The sequence below is a fragment of the Nycticebus coucang genome, chromosome 4 (genome assembly GCF_027406575.1).
Source record: "Nycticebus coucang isolate mNycCou1 chromosome 4, mNycCou1.pri, whole genome shotgun sequence".
Taxonomy (NCBI): domain Eukaryota; kingdom Metazoa; phylum Chordata; class Mammalia; order Primates; family Lorisidae; genus Nycticebus; species Nycticebus coucang.
The window spans coordinates 68,263,121-68,279,923 of NC_069783.1; the positions used below are offsets into that span (position 1 = coordinate 68,263,121).

Below are 16,803 nucleotides of genomic sequence, written 5' to 3' on the forward strand. Positions count from 1 at the left end.
CTTGATGTGGGCTGTAATGACGAATGACATGAGCAAAGACTTTGGAGCTATGCAGGTCTGGGCACTAATCTTTGTTCCTTGCATAAACTAAGATCACACAAAAAGAATAAGTACAGCCCTAAACTCTGGCATTTGATACAGGAAAAAAGAAAACTATACATTAAACCATTTACAAATAAAGATGAGGAGACACTCAATAAAATAGTAGTAAATTGAATCTGGCGGCATGTTAAAGAAATGATAGACCATAGCAAATCAAGTTGGTTCAGAAAGTTAAGGTAAGAATGAATGGCTAGATGGATGAATATCAAGAAATCCATTAAAATAACTTATCAATTATAAAAGTCAGAAAAGGAAAAGACTTATAAATTCAATAAAGAGGTATGTTCAATATTTGAACATCTTTTCCTAATATTTAAATGTTTAGTTTTTCCAATGGGAATATCTGTAACTTTTCTGATTCTAGAAGTGATCGTGATTATCATAAAATTTTCCATATAAATCAAGGGTGGGTAGAGCCTCATGGTCCATGTGGAGTCTTTCCCGCTTATGAAAGCATATTTATAGGTAGACAGATAATGAGCAAGCAAGGAAAAGAGAGAAACCTTTTTCTGAGAATAAAAGCCAGGCTCTGCCCCTACCAATGACACTCTTAGAATTGGGGGCTTCCACAAAGCATACAAGAGTCCACATTGTCATCTTCCTTTACATCACCTTCCATCAATCCAAAAGATAGCAAAACGTACATATGAGTTACTTAAAAGAAGCTCTCATCACATAGATGTCCTCACCACTCAGGTACTTTTCATCTTTTGCTATGAAGGGCTCTAAGTAGAAAGAATAGAAGATAAAAAATAAAAGATTTTAAGAGACAGAATGTTCATATGTATAATTTTTTAAATGGGGAGAATAAAGAATTAAGTAGATATTGTGCAGAAGAACCCAGACCAAAATCATCATCATCTGCTTTAAGGACTCACAGTGTAAAAAGCATTATTTAGAGAACATCATGTTTAAATTCTCTGGTGTTTCAGAAGTTATCAGCAGGTTTTCAGAACTCAGACATCATTCAAATCATGGACAGAATTAGGAGCCTCATTCACGGAGGCTGTTTTCTATCTGTGGCTGGATAATAAGGCATCTCCAATAATAAAGTATGTAGGATCCAACAGGAAGTATACTACCACTCCCAGTTCCAAATAACCTGCTCTGCAAAAAGCAAAGATCCTTCTGAAACCAGGGAAGTTAAAGAGTCTGATCTCATCCCTTCAGAACAACCAGAGCTCAAGGTTACAGTAACCTGATGCTCCAGTATTATTTTGACCAACTCCATAAAAACAAAAGCTGCCTTTGATGTACCTCAATGCCCAGCCACCTTATTAGACAATCAAATATTAAAAATTAATCAGACTGGCCAGACACCATTCAATGTCAGGCAGCTCTGCATATGAGATGGAGCTCAGGGTAGACATAGAATGTATTGTCATGAATGTCTACAATTTAGATCATGGTCTATTTCTTTCCTGATCACATGTGATTCTAGTAAAGCGGCTCTGCAGTTGTTGGTAGCAAGCTTCCACAAAGCTTCACTGCTTTCATAGTTCCTCTACTCTGCAAGGGATCCCCGCCCTCCTCTAGGGTCTGACACATTCAAATGCACGCTGCTAATTCATCCCCTTATATTCTTGCCCCACTATAATATCCATGGACAAAATTCACATGCCATCACCTCTACTGTGAAGCAGACAGAACACACCAGTTGACACGGGGGTAGGATTCATTAATGGGAGGAGGAAGAGAGGGACCTGATCTCAGGCAAGGCTGAGACTTAAAAAGCATTCAGAGGGCAGTTGGGTGCAGTGGCTCACTCCTGTAATCCTAGCACCTCTGGGAGACCAAGACAGGTGGGTTGCTTGAGCTCAGGGAGTTCAAGACCAGCTTGAGTAAGAGTGAGTCTCTACTAAAAATAGAAAAAAAAAAAGTACCTATAGGCTCAGGTGCTCAGAAGGCAGAGGCAAGAGGTTGCTCAAGCCCAAGAGTTTGAGGTTCCTGTGAGCTATGATGATAAAGCACTCTACCCAGGGTGACAGAGGGAGACCCTGACTCAAAAAACAAAGGCATGCTGAGGATGACTAGGGAAGTGGCAAGTGGTCCTCAGGACTCAGCTGAAGATCCACTGGCTCTGCTCTGCTGCTCCCAGGCTCCACACTCCAACTGCACACCAGATTCTCCACAAGGAGTACTTCAGGTGCCCCAAACTAACCATACTCCAGCCAAACCTTTCTCTTGCACATGGATACCCAGTAATTAAACACTTTTGTCTTCACAAGACCCAGTGGTTTGCTTCAACAGAAATCCTTTTGTGCTGTCTGTCACTGGCTGCACTTACTGTTAAGGATGCAAAAATAAATATGCCCAGAGGGGCCTACAGGCTGGTACCTGAGTGCCTTGCTCACTGAGGATAAACTTGAATAAATAAATGAAAAACGGCAGAAATCTACAGGTCACTTGAAAACATTTTTAGACTCAGTGACCTGCAGTAGACGTATATGACCCACGTTCTTGATGCTACTGAGTGATGCCAGAAGCCACCAATCACTGATCACTTAATAAATCCTAAGTGACCACTACTCTTCAGGCAGTTTTCTAGGTACTGGAGATATAGCAGTAAACAACACTGACAAAAATCTCTGCCTTCATAGAGCTTGCACTAAAGTAGAACCTCTATAAGTTGACCACCAGGGACTGTGGCAATCTGGCCAACATATGAAGGTGGTCAACATAAGGAACTGGCCTTAGTACACATGGTACATGTCTGGTCTATGAAAATTAGGGCAACTTAAGGAGGTGGTCAATGTGGGGGGAGGGGGTCACCTATGGCGGTTCCATTGTATATAAAGTTAAAATTAGATCAGATTGTGATAAATGCTGTGGAGAAAAATAAAGAAGGGTGTTAAGGATTGTGTATATGGGGGGAGAGGGTGGACAATTATAAATCAATGGTTAGGGAAAGACTCCCTGAAAAGGTGACATTTGAACAAATTTGTGAAGGTGAGGGAGCACACTGTGGGGCCATTTGAAAGAAGACCACCCTGGGCAGAGAGAAGAGCAGGCAGAAGCACACCTGGCATAGTCAGGAGCTCAGAAAGGTGACTTTGTATGGCCTTGTAGGAAAAAGGAAGGACTCTGCCTTGATTTCTGATGATCCTTTAGTCCTTCATCCTTTCTAACTCTTTCTTTGCCAGGGTTATTTAGTCATTCTCTCCCATTCCCATAAGCTCCAAAAAAAATGATAAAATAATCTATCAAGTACAGATAATAATTACTGTTAGCTGCCAGGATGCAAAACCTATTGGACATGGTCACCAAAAAGCAGAAACAGGCCAGGCATGATGGTCCATGCCCATAATCCTAACAATCTGAGAGACTGAGGAGGGAGGATCACTTGAAGCCAGTTCAAGACTAGCCTGGGTAATATAGCAAGATTCCATGTCTATGAAAAAAAAAAAATTTTTTTTTTTTTCGAGAGTCTTGCTTTGTCGCCCTGAGTAGAGTGCTGTGGTATCACAGCTCACAGCAACCTCAAACTCTCAGGCTTAAGCGATTCTCTTGCCTCAGCCTCCCAAGTAGCTAGGACTATAGGCACCCTCCACAATGCCCAGCTATTCTTTGGTTTCAATTGTCGTTGTTGTTTGGCAGGCCTGGGCTGGATTCGAACCCACAGCTCTGGTGTATGTGGCTGGCACCCTAGCCACTGAACTATAGGTTCCAAGCCAAAAAAAAATTCTTTCAAAGTTAGCTGAGCTCGGTGACATACACCTGTATTCCCAGCTACTCAGGGGCAGAAGAATTGCTTGAAACCAGAAATTCAAGGCTGCAGCAAGCTAGGATTGCACTAAACTCAAGCTGGGTAAAAGAGAGATTTCCTGCCTCAAAACAAAAACAAAGGTGGGAACATATCATTATCATCAAAGCCTTCTAGATTACACTTATACTAAACCAGCCTTTTTCTAACTCAGTAATTCTTTTTCTGAAGTTTATTTTTTTCTCCAGTCATAAGAGCAATACAGGAGAAACTCCTGCTTTTCCAACCCAATCAATTAGGCCAATGGTTGGATCACCCGTGGGTGTAATACAGATTACCCATGACCACTCATTTTGCTGTGAGCAGCCATGTGATTCATATCAGGAACAGAGAAGTGCCTGATAATTTCATGAGGTGGAGTCGGTCTAGAGACCTATCTTATAGCACAGGGATCCTCAAACTGCAGCCTGCGGGCCACATGAGGCAGTGTGATTGTATTTGTTCCCATTTTGTTTTCTTACTTCAAAATAAGATATGTGCTGTGTGCATAGGAATTTGTTCATAGTTTTTTTTTTAAACTATAGTCCGGCCCTCCAATGGTCTGAGGGACAGTGAACTGGCCCCCTGTTTAAAAAGTTTGAGGATGCCTGTTATAGGACATCTAGGAATAATGGCAGCAAGAAGATAAATGTCTCCTGCCCCTCCACCCCCACCCCATCCTCTTAAAATAAGCTAAAGAAATACAGAAATAGAGAAAAACCTGCATTTGAGCCTGAAACCAGGAAGGATGCCATCCCACCTGCCTTGAACTATGAGGAATTTCTGCTAGAAAGAGTCAAGGTAGAACAGGACCAGAGAAGGGCTACACCAAGTTTGTTTGTTTGTTTGTTTTTGCAGTTTTTGGCCAGGGCTGGGTTTGAACCCACCACCTCCAGCATATGGGGCTGGAGCCCTACTCCTTTAAGCCGCAGGCGCCACCCCCTACACCAAGTTTTCTAAGTAGAAGGAATGCAGTAAATGCAGGTGATACTAGCAGAACACAAAAGAGAGATAGGGCAGCAGGCACAGAACTGCTACAGCACAGTCAACAGACCTCCTCCAGGGTCTTGAACAGGTATTACGCCACCCCTCTCCCCTGCCTGAAAGGCTGGGTCCTGGAATGGGCAATACCACTGTAAATTCAGTCAACTTAAAATTTCCCCTTGTTCTTTCACTTGGATATGAAGAAGTCAGACAGAAACTCAGTTATCTCGGTTAAGAATTCATCTCCAGGCTCAGCGCCCATAGCACAGTGGTTATGGCGCCAGCCACATGCACCGAGGCTGATGGGTTTGAACTGGCCCAGGCCTGCTAAACAACAATGACAACTGCAACAAAAAAATAGCCGGGCGTTGGGGTGGGTGTCTGTAGTCCCAGCTACTTGGGAGGCTGAGGCAAGAGAATCGCTTAAGCCCAAGAGTTGGAGGTTGCTGTGAGCTGTGACACTACAGCACTCTACCGAGGACGACATAATGAGACTCTGTCTCAGAAAAAAAAAAATCTTCCATGAGATTATGTGATAATTGCAAAACTCTATAAAAACAGTGTTCAGAATACGATTTAATAATAACTACGATGTCTTAGCAAGTGTAAGTGTGGTTATTTAAAAAGGGATTTCTGAACTAGGAAAGACTGAATGGAAGTTAAAACTTTGAATGCTGACTTAAATAATAATGGATGAAAAAAATAGTAAATTAAGAACTAAGACAACCGGCTTGGTGCCTGTGGCTCAGCGGCTAGGGCGCCCACTGGCCACATGCACCAGAGCTGGTGGGTTCAAGTCCAGCCTGGGCCTGCCGGACAACAATAACAACTACAACCAAAAAGAGATGGCCAGTGTTGTGGTGGGTGCCTGTGGTTCCAGTTACTTGGAAGGCTGAGACAAGGAGAATCACTGAGGCCTGGGAGTTTGGGGTTGCTGTGAGCTGTGACACCATGGAACTCTACTGAGGGTGACATAGTGGGACTCTGTCTCAAAGGGAAAAAAAAAGAACTAAGATAAGACAACCAATTAGAAAAGCTAAACTTAAATCCTTCAAAAACTCATAATTATCAGAAGACAAAAATAAGATTAATTTTAACAGTGTAGTATGGAGAAAGAGCACAGAAAATTAAAAGCTTGAGCTAAATAAAAAATCTATCAGAAATGGTAAACAAATTCAGCAAAATCAGAGAACACAAAATCAACATAGGAAAATCAGTTGCATTTCTATACACTAAAAATGACCAATTTGGAAAAGAAATAAAATCATTCCATTTACAGGGCGGCACCTGTGGCTCAGTGAGTAGGGCACCGGCCCCATATGCCGAGGGTGGCGGGTTCAAACCCAGCCCCAGCCAAACTGCAACAAAAAAATAGCCGGGCGTAGAGGCAGGTGCCTGTAGTCCCAGCTGCTTGGGAGGCTGAGGCAAGAGAATCGCGTAAGCCCAAGACTTAGAGGTTGCTCTGAGCCATGTGACTTCATGACACTCTACCCGAGGGCGGTACAGTGAGACTCTTGTCTCTACCAAAAAAAAAAAATCATTCCATTTATAACAGGATCAAAAGCAATAAAATAATCAAGAATAAACTAAGCAAGCAGCACGTGTGGCTCAGTGAGTAGGGCGCCAGCACCATATACTGAGGGTGGCAGGTTCAAACACGACCCCAGCCAAACTGCAACATCAAAAAAAAATAGCTGTGCATTGTGGCGGGTGCCTGTAGTCCTGGTTACTCCAGAGGCTGAGATAAGAGAATCCCCTAAGCTCAAGAGCTGGAGGTTGCTTTGACCTGTGACGCCACAGCACTCTACCAAGGGCGATAAAGTGAGACTCTGTCGCTGAAAAAAATAAAATAAAATAATAAACTAAGGAGATGAAAGATTTGTACACTGAAAATGACAAAACAATGCTGAAAGAAATGAGAAAAGACTTATAAAATGAATGACATCCTGACTAAGCGGATTGGAAGACTTATTAAGATGTCAATACCACTCAAATCAATCTATAAATTCAATGCAATCCTTATCAAAATCCCAATAAAATAAAAAATCCATTCTAAAATCCATATGATATCTCAAGAGATTCTGAATAACCAAAACAATCTTGAAAAAGAAGAAAATTGGAGGTCACATACTTTCTAATTTCAAAACTTATTACAAAACTATGGTAATCAAAACAGTGTGGTACTGACAAAAGACAGAGATACAGACCAACAGAATAGAGAACCCAGAAATAAACACTTACATAGTCAACTGATTTTTAGACAGTCAAGGGGGAAAGAAAAATCTCTTCAACAAATAGTGATGGGAAAATCGGATGTCCACATGCACAAACATGAGTACCCCCTACCTCACAACTACATAAAAATTAACTCAAAACGGATCAGAGATCTCAGCATAAGAGCTAAAACCAAAAAGCCCTCAGAAGAAAACATATGGGAAAATTTTCATGACACTGAATTTGTCAATGATCTCTTGCATATGACATCAAAGCCAAGGCAACAAATGCAAAAATATGCAAATGGTTATAGGAAAATTAAAAGTTTTCAGCATCGGCTTGGTGCCCATAGCACAGTGATTACAGCGCCGGTCACATGCACAAGGCTGGCAGGTTCGAACCCAGCCCAGGACAGCTAAACAACAATGACAACTACAACAAAAAATAGCCAGGCATTGTGGTAGGTGCCTGTAGTCCCAGCTACTTGGGAGGCTGAGGCAAGAGAATCACTTAAACCCAAGAGTTTGAGGTTGCTGTGAGCTGTGACGCCATGACACTCTACCAAAGGTGACATACTGAGACTGTTTCAAAAAAAAAAAAACGTTTTGAGCATCACAAGATACAATAAAGTAAAAAACTAATCCACAGAATGGGAGAAAACACTATCTATAAATCAGACATTCAGAAAGGAGAATATATTTTTTAAAACTCCTACTATTCAATAACAGCCCTATTTGAAAATGAGCAATGGATTTGAGTAGAGGTTTCTCCGAAGAAGAAATACAAATGGCAAATACTAATCAGCACAGAAAAAGATGCTCAATGTTGATGACTAGTGATTAGGGAAATGTAAATCAAAACAAGGTATCACTTCATACCCATTAGGATGGCTATTTGTTTTTAACAACAAACAAAAATTAACAAGTATTGGTGAGAATGTGGAATACCTGCAACCCTGTGCACTGCTGATGGGAACATAAAATGGCACAGTTGCTGTGGAAAATGGTATTCCAATTCCTAAGAAAACCAAATATACATTAATTTATGATCCAGAAATTCCACTTCTGGGTATATACCCAAAGGAGTTCAATAAAGAGCTTGAAGAGATATTTGTACACACGTATAGCCAAAAACGCAGAAGCAATCCAAGTAACCATAGACAAATGAATGGACAAAAAATGTGGCATATACATACAAAGGAATACAATTTGGCCTTAAAAAGAAAGATAATTTTGACCCATAATAGAACACAGATGAATCTTGAAGACGTTATGCCAAGTGAAATAAGCCAGTCGTAAGAGGGAAAACACTCCATCATAGCATTTATTGGATGCATTACAGTCAGCAAATTCATAGAGACAGTACAATGTTGGGAAGAGAGCAGAATAGGGAGTTACTGTTTAATGGGCATAGTGTTTCAGATGGGGAAATGAAATAAAAGATGGACGGGAATAATGGTTATACGACAATGTGGATGTACTTGATGCCACGGAACTATATTCTTAAAAATGGTTACCATGGCAAATTTTACATTATACATCCTTTTTTTTCTGAATTCAGGGAACTTTATTGACGTTACATGACAAGGTGGGGCTCCTTAGGCTCCTCTTGTTCTTGAGGGGGTCTGGTGTGGAAACTGTCGAGGGGAGATTCTCAGTGAGGTGGGGGACTGAGTAGGCAGGGGCACCCCAGCAGCTAAGGGCCTTTCTCTTCCTCTCGTGCTCTGGCTGGGGCTTGTGGTCTGAGGGTTCTTACTCCTTGGAGGCCATGTGGGCCATAAGATCCACCACCCTGTTGCTGTAGTCAAATTCATTATCATACCAGGCAATGAGTTTGACAAAGTGGTCGTTGAGGGCAATGCCAGGCGCAGCATCAAAGGTGGAAGAATGGGTGTCACCACTGAAGTCAGAAGAAACGACCTGGTGCTCGGTGTAACCCAGGATGCCCTTGAGGGGCCATCTGATGCCTGCTTCACCACCTTCTTGATATCATCATATTTGGCAGCCTTCTCTAGACGGCAGGTGAGATCCACGACCGACATGTTGGCAGTAGGGACCTGGAAGGCCATGCCAGTTAAGTTTCCCATTCAGCTCAGGGATGACCTTGCCCACAGCCTTGGCTGCGCCAGTTGAGGCAGGGATGATGTTCTGGAGAGCCCCGCGACCATTACGCCACAACTTCCCAGAGGGGCCATCCACAATCTTCTGGGTGGCAGTGATGGCATGGACTGTGGTCATGAGTCCCTCCACAATGCCGAAGTTGTCATGGATGACCTTAGCCAAGGGGGCTAAGCAGTTGGTGGTGCAGGAGGCATTACTGACAATGCAAAGGCTGTTTTCGTACTTCTCGTGGTTCACACCCATCACAAACATGGGGGCATCAGCAGAAGGGGCAGAGATGATGACCCTTTGGGCACCCCCCTGTAGGTGAGCCCCAGCCTTCTCCATGGTGGTGAAGACACCAGTGGACTCCACAACATACTCTGCGCTTGCCTCCCCCCATTCGATTTTGGTGGGATCTAGCTCCTGGAAGGTGGTTATGGGATTTCCATTGATGACAACCTTCCCATTCTCAGCCTTGACTGTGCCATGGAATTTGCCATGGGCGGAATCATACTGGACCATGTAGACCATGTAGTTGAGGTCAATGAAGGGGTCGTTGATGGCAACAATATCCACTTTGCCAGAGTAAAAAGCAGCCCTGGCGACCAGGCGCCCAATACAACCAAAACCATTTATTCTGACCTTCACTTTCACCACGGTGCCTCGCGGATGCGGCTGGCGTAGCACTAGAAGAAACGGCTGTCTGACGAACAGGAGGACCAGAGAGCCTATACATCCTTTTAAGTTCAGTTCATCCTTACATATTTTTTACTATCGAAAAAAAAAAAGGGGTGGCGCCTGTGCCTCAAAGGAGTAGGGTGCCAGCCATATGCCGGAGGTGGCGGCTTCAAGCCCAGCCCCGGCCAAAACTGGGGGGGAAAAAAAAACAGGCTTGAGCTTAGGTTCAACAGTTCTCTACCAACTTTGTGGCAAGTTGCTTTAACCTTTCTCAGAATTAGTATTTACTTCACAGGGCTGCTAAGATAAATGAAATAATTCCAGTAAGGTATTTACCATATAAGCACTAAGTCAGCTTTTTCTTATTCTTATTCTTATTATTATTATTATTAGGAAGATAACTATGAGGACAGCACAGCTGGCTCTCGGAATTTCACCAGGAAAAAAATGTAAATGTATTTTTGAATCATCACCCAGGCAAGAAGGCTTTCGTTCTGTTTGATGTTTTATTGACAAATGTCCTCCTTTCTATGATCTCCCCTGTAGCCCTTCACTGTTTAACCCTGAACTATTTCCTGTATGACTTTTACCAAGCAAGTTTCAATGTTTCCTGAGGCGGCAGACCAATCCTTAGAAAAATTTAAAACTGGTACATTCATATCAGCGGAAGATGTGACCCAGTTTATAAAAAGCAACTCAATGACAATTTCCAACCTAGTCAAAGACTTCAAAGGCTCTGTATAAATTAATGTCAACTTTACAGATTTGCCAATGTTTTGGTCAATGTTAAAATGTTAATTGGAAAAGTTCTGACTAGGCTTCTGGGTCTTTCCAAGTATTACATTACTGTTCTTAGGGGAAACTGGCATTTTAATACAGGTTTCTGAGGTGAGAACACTGACATAATCTTTTGGAGAATGGCCACGCAACCCCTTCTAAAGTTGTGAAGGAGACAAGGAAAGGGTGTTTTTTTTTTCCTGATTGGGAGGCAAGGTGGCAAAGTGCTATGGAAAGTGGTAAGCCTGAGCCCTCTACCTGGGCCACCTGAGCTGCTGCTACCACCTTCCAGGAAGCTCTTGGCTTGAAACACAAGAGCCAATGGTCTGACCAGGCCTGGCTTTGTGAGGGAGTGTTTTCAAGACACCTGGCAAACCTATCTTCCCACTTCTTCCCCCCTCCTTCCAGGAGCTGCTCTGCTTCCCTCTCTCCTTCCTCCACACTCAAAAGCCTGTTTCCTCTCCAGTCTTTTGCTTTCTTGGGTATTTCTCTTTTGGCATCATAGATGGTAATGAAACAGAAGTATGTATTAACTCTTTATTGCTTGTTTTCTGAGTTGGCTCAGCCAGTAATGATGATAGAAAGGAAAACCGGTTCCTCTACTCACGTTTCCGACACCAAATGGTTTTTTCCGCATCAATTCTCCAATTTTCTGGACATTAGCTGGGTGTCATACAATTCAAGTCAATTCTGACACTATATGAAGTTAGCTTTAGACCCCACAAATTAAGGGCTCAGTCCCACAAGACTGCCTCCACTTCAGATACCAGTCTCAAGTCCTAGGCCTCTGGTACTTCTGACCATCTGGGCTACAAGATGAGGGATACATGGCTGTTCCCAAAAAGATTATGTCAATGTTCTCACCCCAGAAACCTGTAAATGTGAGCTTATTTAGTAAGAGTCTTTGTACTCCATGCAACCCCCTCTAAAGTTGTGACAGAGACAAGGAAAGGTTTTTATTCCTTGTTGGGAGGCACTCTGTGGAGACTGGTAAGACTTAACCCCTTACCTGGGCCCCTGAGCTGCTGCTGCACCTTCCAGGAAGCTCTTGGCTTGAAATGCCAGGCCCACAGGGCAAGACGGAATGGCCTGACTAGGTCTGGCTTTGTGAAGGAGTGTTTCCTAGATGCCCCCTCACATCTGTAACACCTTTCCCCCTGCCCTCCACTTCATTTAAAGATCTCAAGATGAGTCATCCTATCCTGGCAGGCCATAAATCCAATGGCAGGTGTCCTTAAAAGAGACATTCAGAGGAGAGACACAAGAAGAGAGGAAAAGGTCATACAAAGATTGAGGCAGAGGCTGGAGTGATGCAGCTACAAACCAAGGAATGCCTGGAGCAACCAGAAGCTGGGCAAGCCAAGACCACTCTTCCCAGAGCCTTGGAGGGAGCACGGCCCTGTTGGCACCTTGGTTTGAGACTTCTGCCCTCTAGAACCATGAGGAGATGCATTTCTGTTGTTGTAAGCCACCCAGTTTGTGGTCATTTGCTGCTGTGTCTCGAGGAAACTAACATAAGCCCACCCGAAAATAAAAAACAAAACTTTGCTATACTCTTTCCTCATGGACACCATTAAAAATCTTCTATCTAGGGCGGCACCTGTGGCTCAGTGAGTAAAGCGCCGACCCCATATACCGAGGGTGGTAGGTTCAAACCTGGCCCCGGCCAAACTGCAACCAAAAACAGCCAGGCGTTGTGGTGGGCACCTGTGGTCCCAGCTACTGGGGAGGCTGAGGCAAGAGAATCAACCTCACAAGAGGTTGCTGTGAGCTGTGATGGCACAGCACTCTACCAAGGGCAATAAAGTAAACTCTACCAAGTTACAAAAAAAAAAAAAAGAAAGAAAAGAAAAAGAAATCTTCTATCTAGGGAATCTTCACTTACATAGTTCTACCAAGGAAATTTTGTATCCACTGGTATTATACTTTCAGCTTCAACCTGGGTGTAGCCACTTCTCAGGACTTCACAGAGAAGCCCCGCAGCCCAGAACAGTTCAGTCCTGCTGGGTACCCAGCCTTCCTCCTGTCACTTGGGCTCTGACCCTTACAGGAGACATAGAGGATGGAAGGCAGGGCGTGGGATCTAGCTTTTTAACCAAATGGAAACACCACTGTCACATCTACACAGCTCAAAAGACAAACTACAACTTTTTTTAATGTTTTTCAAGGTTTGATGTTGGTATTTTATTTTACTTTAGTTCCTAGAGGAACCTGAAACAGAGGATATCCCAGTGGACCAAGACCAGTGCCAGTCCTCCCTCTTCCTCACTCCAGGATCTTGACTTTCTCTTCATTTATTTGTTTCCCCCGATTTCTTTTAAAGGATGAATTTTCTCTTATGGGAAAGGAACTATACACTGACATGTAAAGAAAGTTAGATCATGATCTATGTGTATAAGACTTAATAAAAAAAAGAAAGAAAATAAATAGAAACCAAGAAATTGTTAGCAGTTAACTATATATATTTATATTTATATAAATATATATTTATATACAGTGGGGTATCACTTCACAACGATTAAGATGACTACAGTTTTAAAAAAAAAGTCAGAAAGTAACTAGTGCTGGCAAGGATGTGGGAATATTAGAACCCTCATACCTTGCTGGCAATAATACAAAATGGTTCAGCTGCTGTGGAAAACAGGCTAGTGGGTCCTCAAAAAGCTAAACATAGTTACCATGTGACCTAGCAATTCCATTCCTTGGTATAAACCCCAAAGAATTGAAAACAGGTGTTCAAACAAAAACTTGCATACAAATGTTCATAGCTGCATTACTCACAACAGCCAAAAGTGGAAACAACTCAAATATTCATCAATAGATGAATGGATAAAAAAACTGTGGTGTAGCTGTAGAATGAAACAGTATTTAGCCATAAAAATAGATGGAATTATTTTTCTTTATAAGAAAACTTCACAATATAAAGGAACCTCAAAAACACCCTACGAGAAAAAAACAAGACACAAAAGAAAAACAAATACAGTAACACCTCTGTAAGTTGAGGACCCAAGGGACTGTAACAAACTGGTCAACACATGGAAGTGGTCAACACAAGGAACTAGGCTGCTGTGCTGACACCTACATGGTGCATGTCTGGTCAACTTAAGGAGGTGGTCAGGGTAGGGAGGTGGTCAATGGAGGTTCTACTGTATTGCATGCTTCTGTTTATATGAAATATCCATAATAGGTAAATCCACAGAGACAGGAGGTAGATGGGTAGTTGCCAGGGGCTGAGGAAAGAGGAAATAGGGAGCAACTGTTTAATGGGTACTGGTTTCCTTTTGGGGTGATCAAAATGTTTTGGAACTAGATAGAAGTGGTGGTTACACAACATCATTGATGTATTAAATGTGGTTAAAAATAGTTAATTATGTTATGTGAATTTTGCCTCAATTTTTAAAAAAGCATTGAAAAGAAAAAAGTGAAATAAACCCAATTCAGCCATTTAACAACAGAATTCAAAGTCAAGTTTACTTATAAAACAATTTTGTAATGATTGAATTAGTCACCGGGGCTACTGGAGGGGCCTAGGACGGAAGTCAGCGTTTCTCAACCTGGGCACTAACGACTTTGAGCTGGATAATTCCCTGTTGCGAGGGACTGTCCTGTGCGCTGGAGGACGCTCAGCAGCATCCCGGGCCTCTATTCATGTAATGCCAGGCGCACCACTCCCCCCTGTTTTGACAACCAAAAATGTTTCCAGACATTGCCAAATGTCCCCTGAGAGGTAGAGTAGCCCCCTTCTGAGACTCACTGGTCTAAATGGAAAAAGGACTCTCCTAGCAATCACTAAGAATTTGTTCTTATTTCAATCCCTGTCAACCTGCCAGTGTGACTCACTGTTTTCCTGCCAACCCTACCAGCCACAAATGACCTATCTCTGAACTTCTGGCAGCAGGTTATAATGTCCTTTCTTCTAATCCCTAGTTCTCTCAAACCACCCACAAGTGTCCTAGACATGCTGTTTTTTGGCTTACTCCCTGCCAGGTCACAGATTATCCAGTAACTTCCACCCCATCCCCAGCACATGGAACCCACCAAACAGAAGGATGTCCTTAAGGCACAGGTTGAAGAAAAAGTAAACCTACCAGTTTTACAAGTAAAACAGAACCTCCCTGTACCAAGGTCCTCGTTCCCCAATATCAAGAGTTAAAGAACAACCAAATTCCAAACCATCACCCCACCCCAAACAGGGTAACAAGTGAAACCAGAGGCTGAAAGCCCCTATCCCTAGAAGATATAATTGAATTCTCAAGGAATTCAATTTTCTCTACCTTGGGGGGACATAATCAATTCAGACCTAGTTGTTTTAACATTAATCTTTGAGAAAGCCCCAAAAGCTTAAAAAAGAAATGGATTCTAATCCCATTTGAACATCGCAGTGTAGTGCTAGACAAGCCATTTAATCCTCTGGGCATAGTTTCTCCCATGCAAGATGTGTGAGTTGGGCGATTTTAATTTTAAGTTGAATGCATTCATTTAATACCTATTTATTAAGAGCCTATAAAAAGATGAGTAGGAACCTAACCATACCCTCAAGGAGTCCAAGTTGGGTTAGGGGTGAGGAGGGACAGCTTAGAAGACAGAGACAAATAAATCCTTACAGTAAGATGCAACAAATGCTAAAGAGGTCCGTGCCAAGCTCTCTTGAGGATATGAGAATACAAACATCAGGAAAAAGCAGTCACACATAAAAGATATCAACAGATATTCCTAGCAGCACCCTACCCCTGTGCAGGGGGAAATGAAAAGTCTGCGCTCAGGGTGGAGGACGCAACATTTAACGGAAACTTCCCTGCTAATCATTCTGGTTCATGTGCAACTGCAAAGAGTATGCGTGACACCATTTCTAACTCACAGACTGGGCCATTCTGCTGACAGAGTCAGACCTTCTCCCTGAGCAGAGCTAAGAGTAAGGGGAGTCCCTTCATCATTCAGCAACCCCTGATGTGAAGAGCTTCCCTAGGAGTTAATCATCAGTCCAGTCTAACAAAAGAGAACCAAGAAGCAACAAATCTAACTAGGAGGGCCTAAAAGTTAAAGGCCCTAAAAGTTATTGCTGGGAGCAGAAACAATACAAAAACCAAATTCAAAACCAGGTACTGAGGATGCCTCTACAGTGATCTTGCAAGGTCTTTTCATCTCAAAGTCAAAACCCAAAAGACTGAAAAAAAAAAAAAAAGGTATATATAAAAAATTAACTATAAGTACATATGTTAAGTAAATACAATATATCATACCTTTGTGTGCTCTCACCTAACAGGCACAACATAAGGGTAAACAGCACACCTCCTGGGTGAGGGGCATAACTATAACTTGGAATTTACCTAATAAATGCAAACAATGTATCTTAATCACCCTCCTGTTACTCTGAAAAACAAAGTGTGTATATATATGTATATATATACATATATGACTTAATATATAAATATGTAAGTAAAAGGAATTAAATTCCTTTCCATAATAAGAAGAAATACAATGCTATTAAATACCATAAATTATAAATACATAATAATTAAAACAACTTAATTCCACAATCTAGCCAAAAGATAAATCAACCAAATAGTTCTGGCCTGCTCCTGCACCAGCCAACATTGCTTGCACCACTAGCCCTCTGATGCCATATTTTCCTACACCAGTGTCTCAGGGCAAGAGGTCAAAATTTTCCATGCTCTCCTAAGTTGACTCCAGACCATTACCCTTCCATCCGCAGGTAAAAACTCCTGCTCCTTTGACCTCATGTCGCCTGGCTACTCTGGTTCCACCCAATCTTGCCTTTGTACCTCCACCCTCTAGCTCATTCTCCAGCATTCACTGATACCTCTGGCATCCTGGCTTCTCTCTACTATAATTCCTGCCATCTTCTTGGTGGTGTTAAAATCTACAGGATAGGGTGGCGCCCACAGCTCAGTGGTAGGGCGCCAGCCACATATACTGAGGCTGGTGGGTATGAACCCGGCCCAGGCCAGCTAAAACAACAATGACAACTGCAACAACAACAACAAAAAATAGTCAGGCACTGCGGCAAGCGCCTGTAGTCCCAGCTACTTGGGAGGCTGAGGTAAGAGAATCGCTTGAGCTCAAGAGTTTGAGGTTGCAGTGAGCTGTGACACCATAGCACTCTACCCAGGGCGACAGCTTGAGACTCTGTCTCAAAAAAAAAAAAAAAAAAAAAATCTACAGGATGATTTATTTCTACCCTGC

The 16,803-nt window shown here is 42.5% G+C and overlaps 1 protein-coding gene and 1 pseudogene across 8 annotated transcripts in view; both read right to left on the bottom strand.

Moving 5' to 3' along the window:
• Positions 1-16,803, bottom strand: part of AAK1 (AP2 associated kinase 1) — a 189,616-nt gene that overhangs the window by 144,922 nt on the left and 27,891 nt on the right. The window lies entirely within an intron of this gene.
• LOC128583557 (glyceraldehyde-3-phosphate dehydrogenase-like) lies at positions 8,680-9,780 on the bottom strand (annotated as a pseudogene).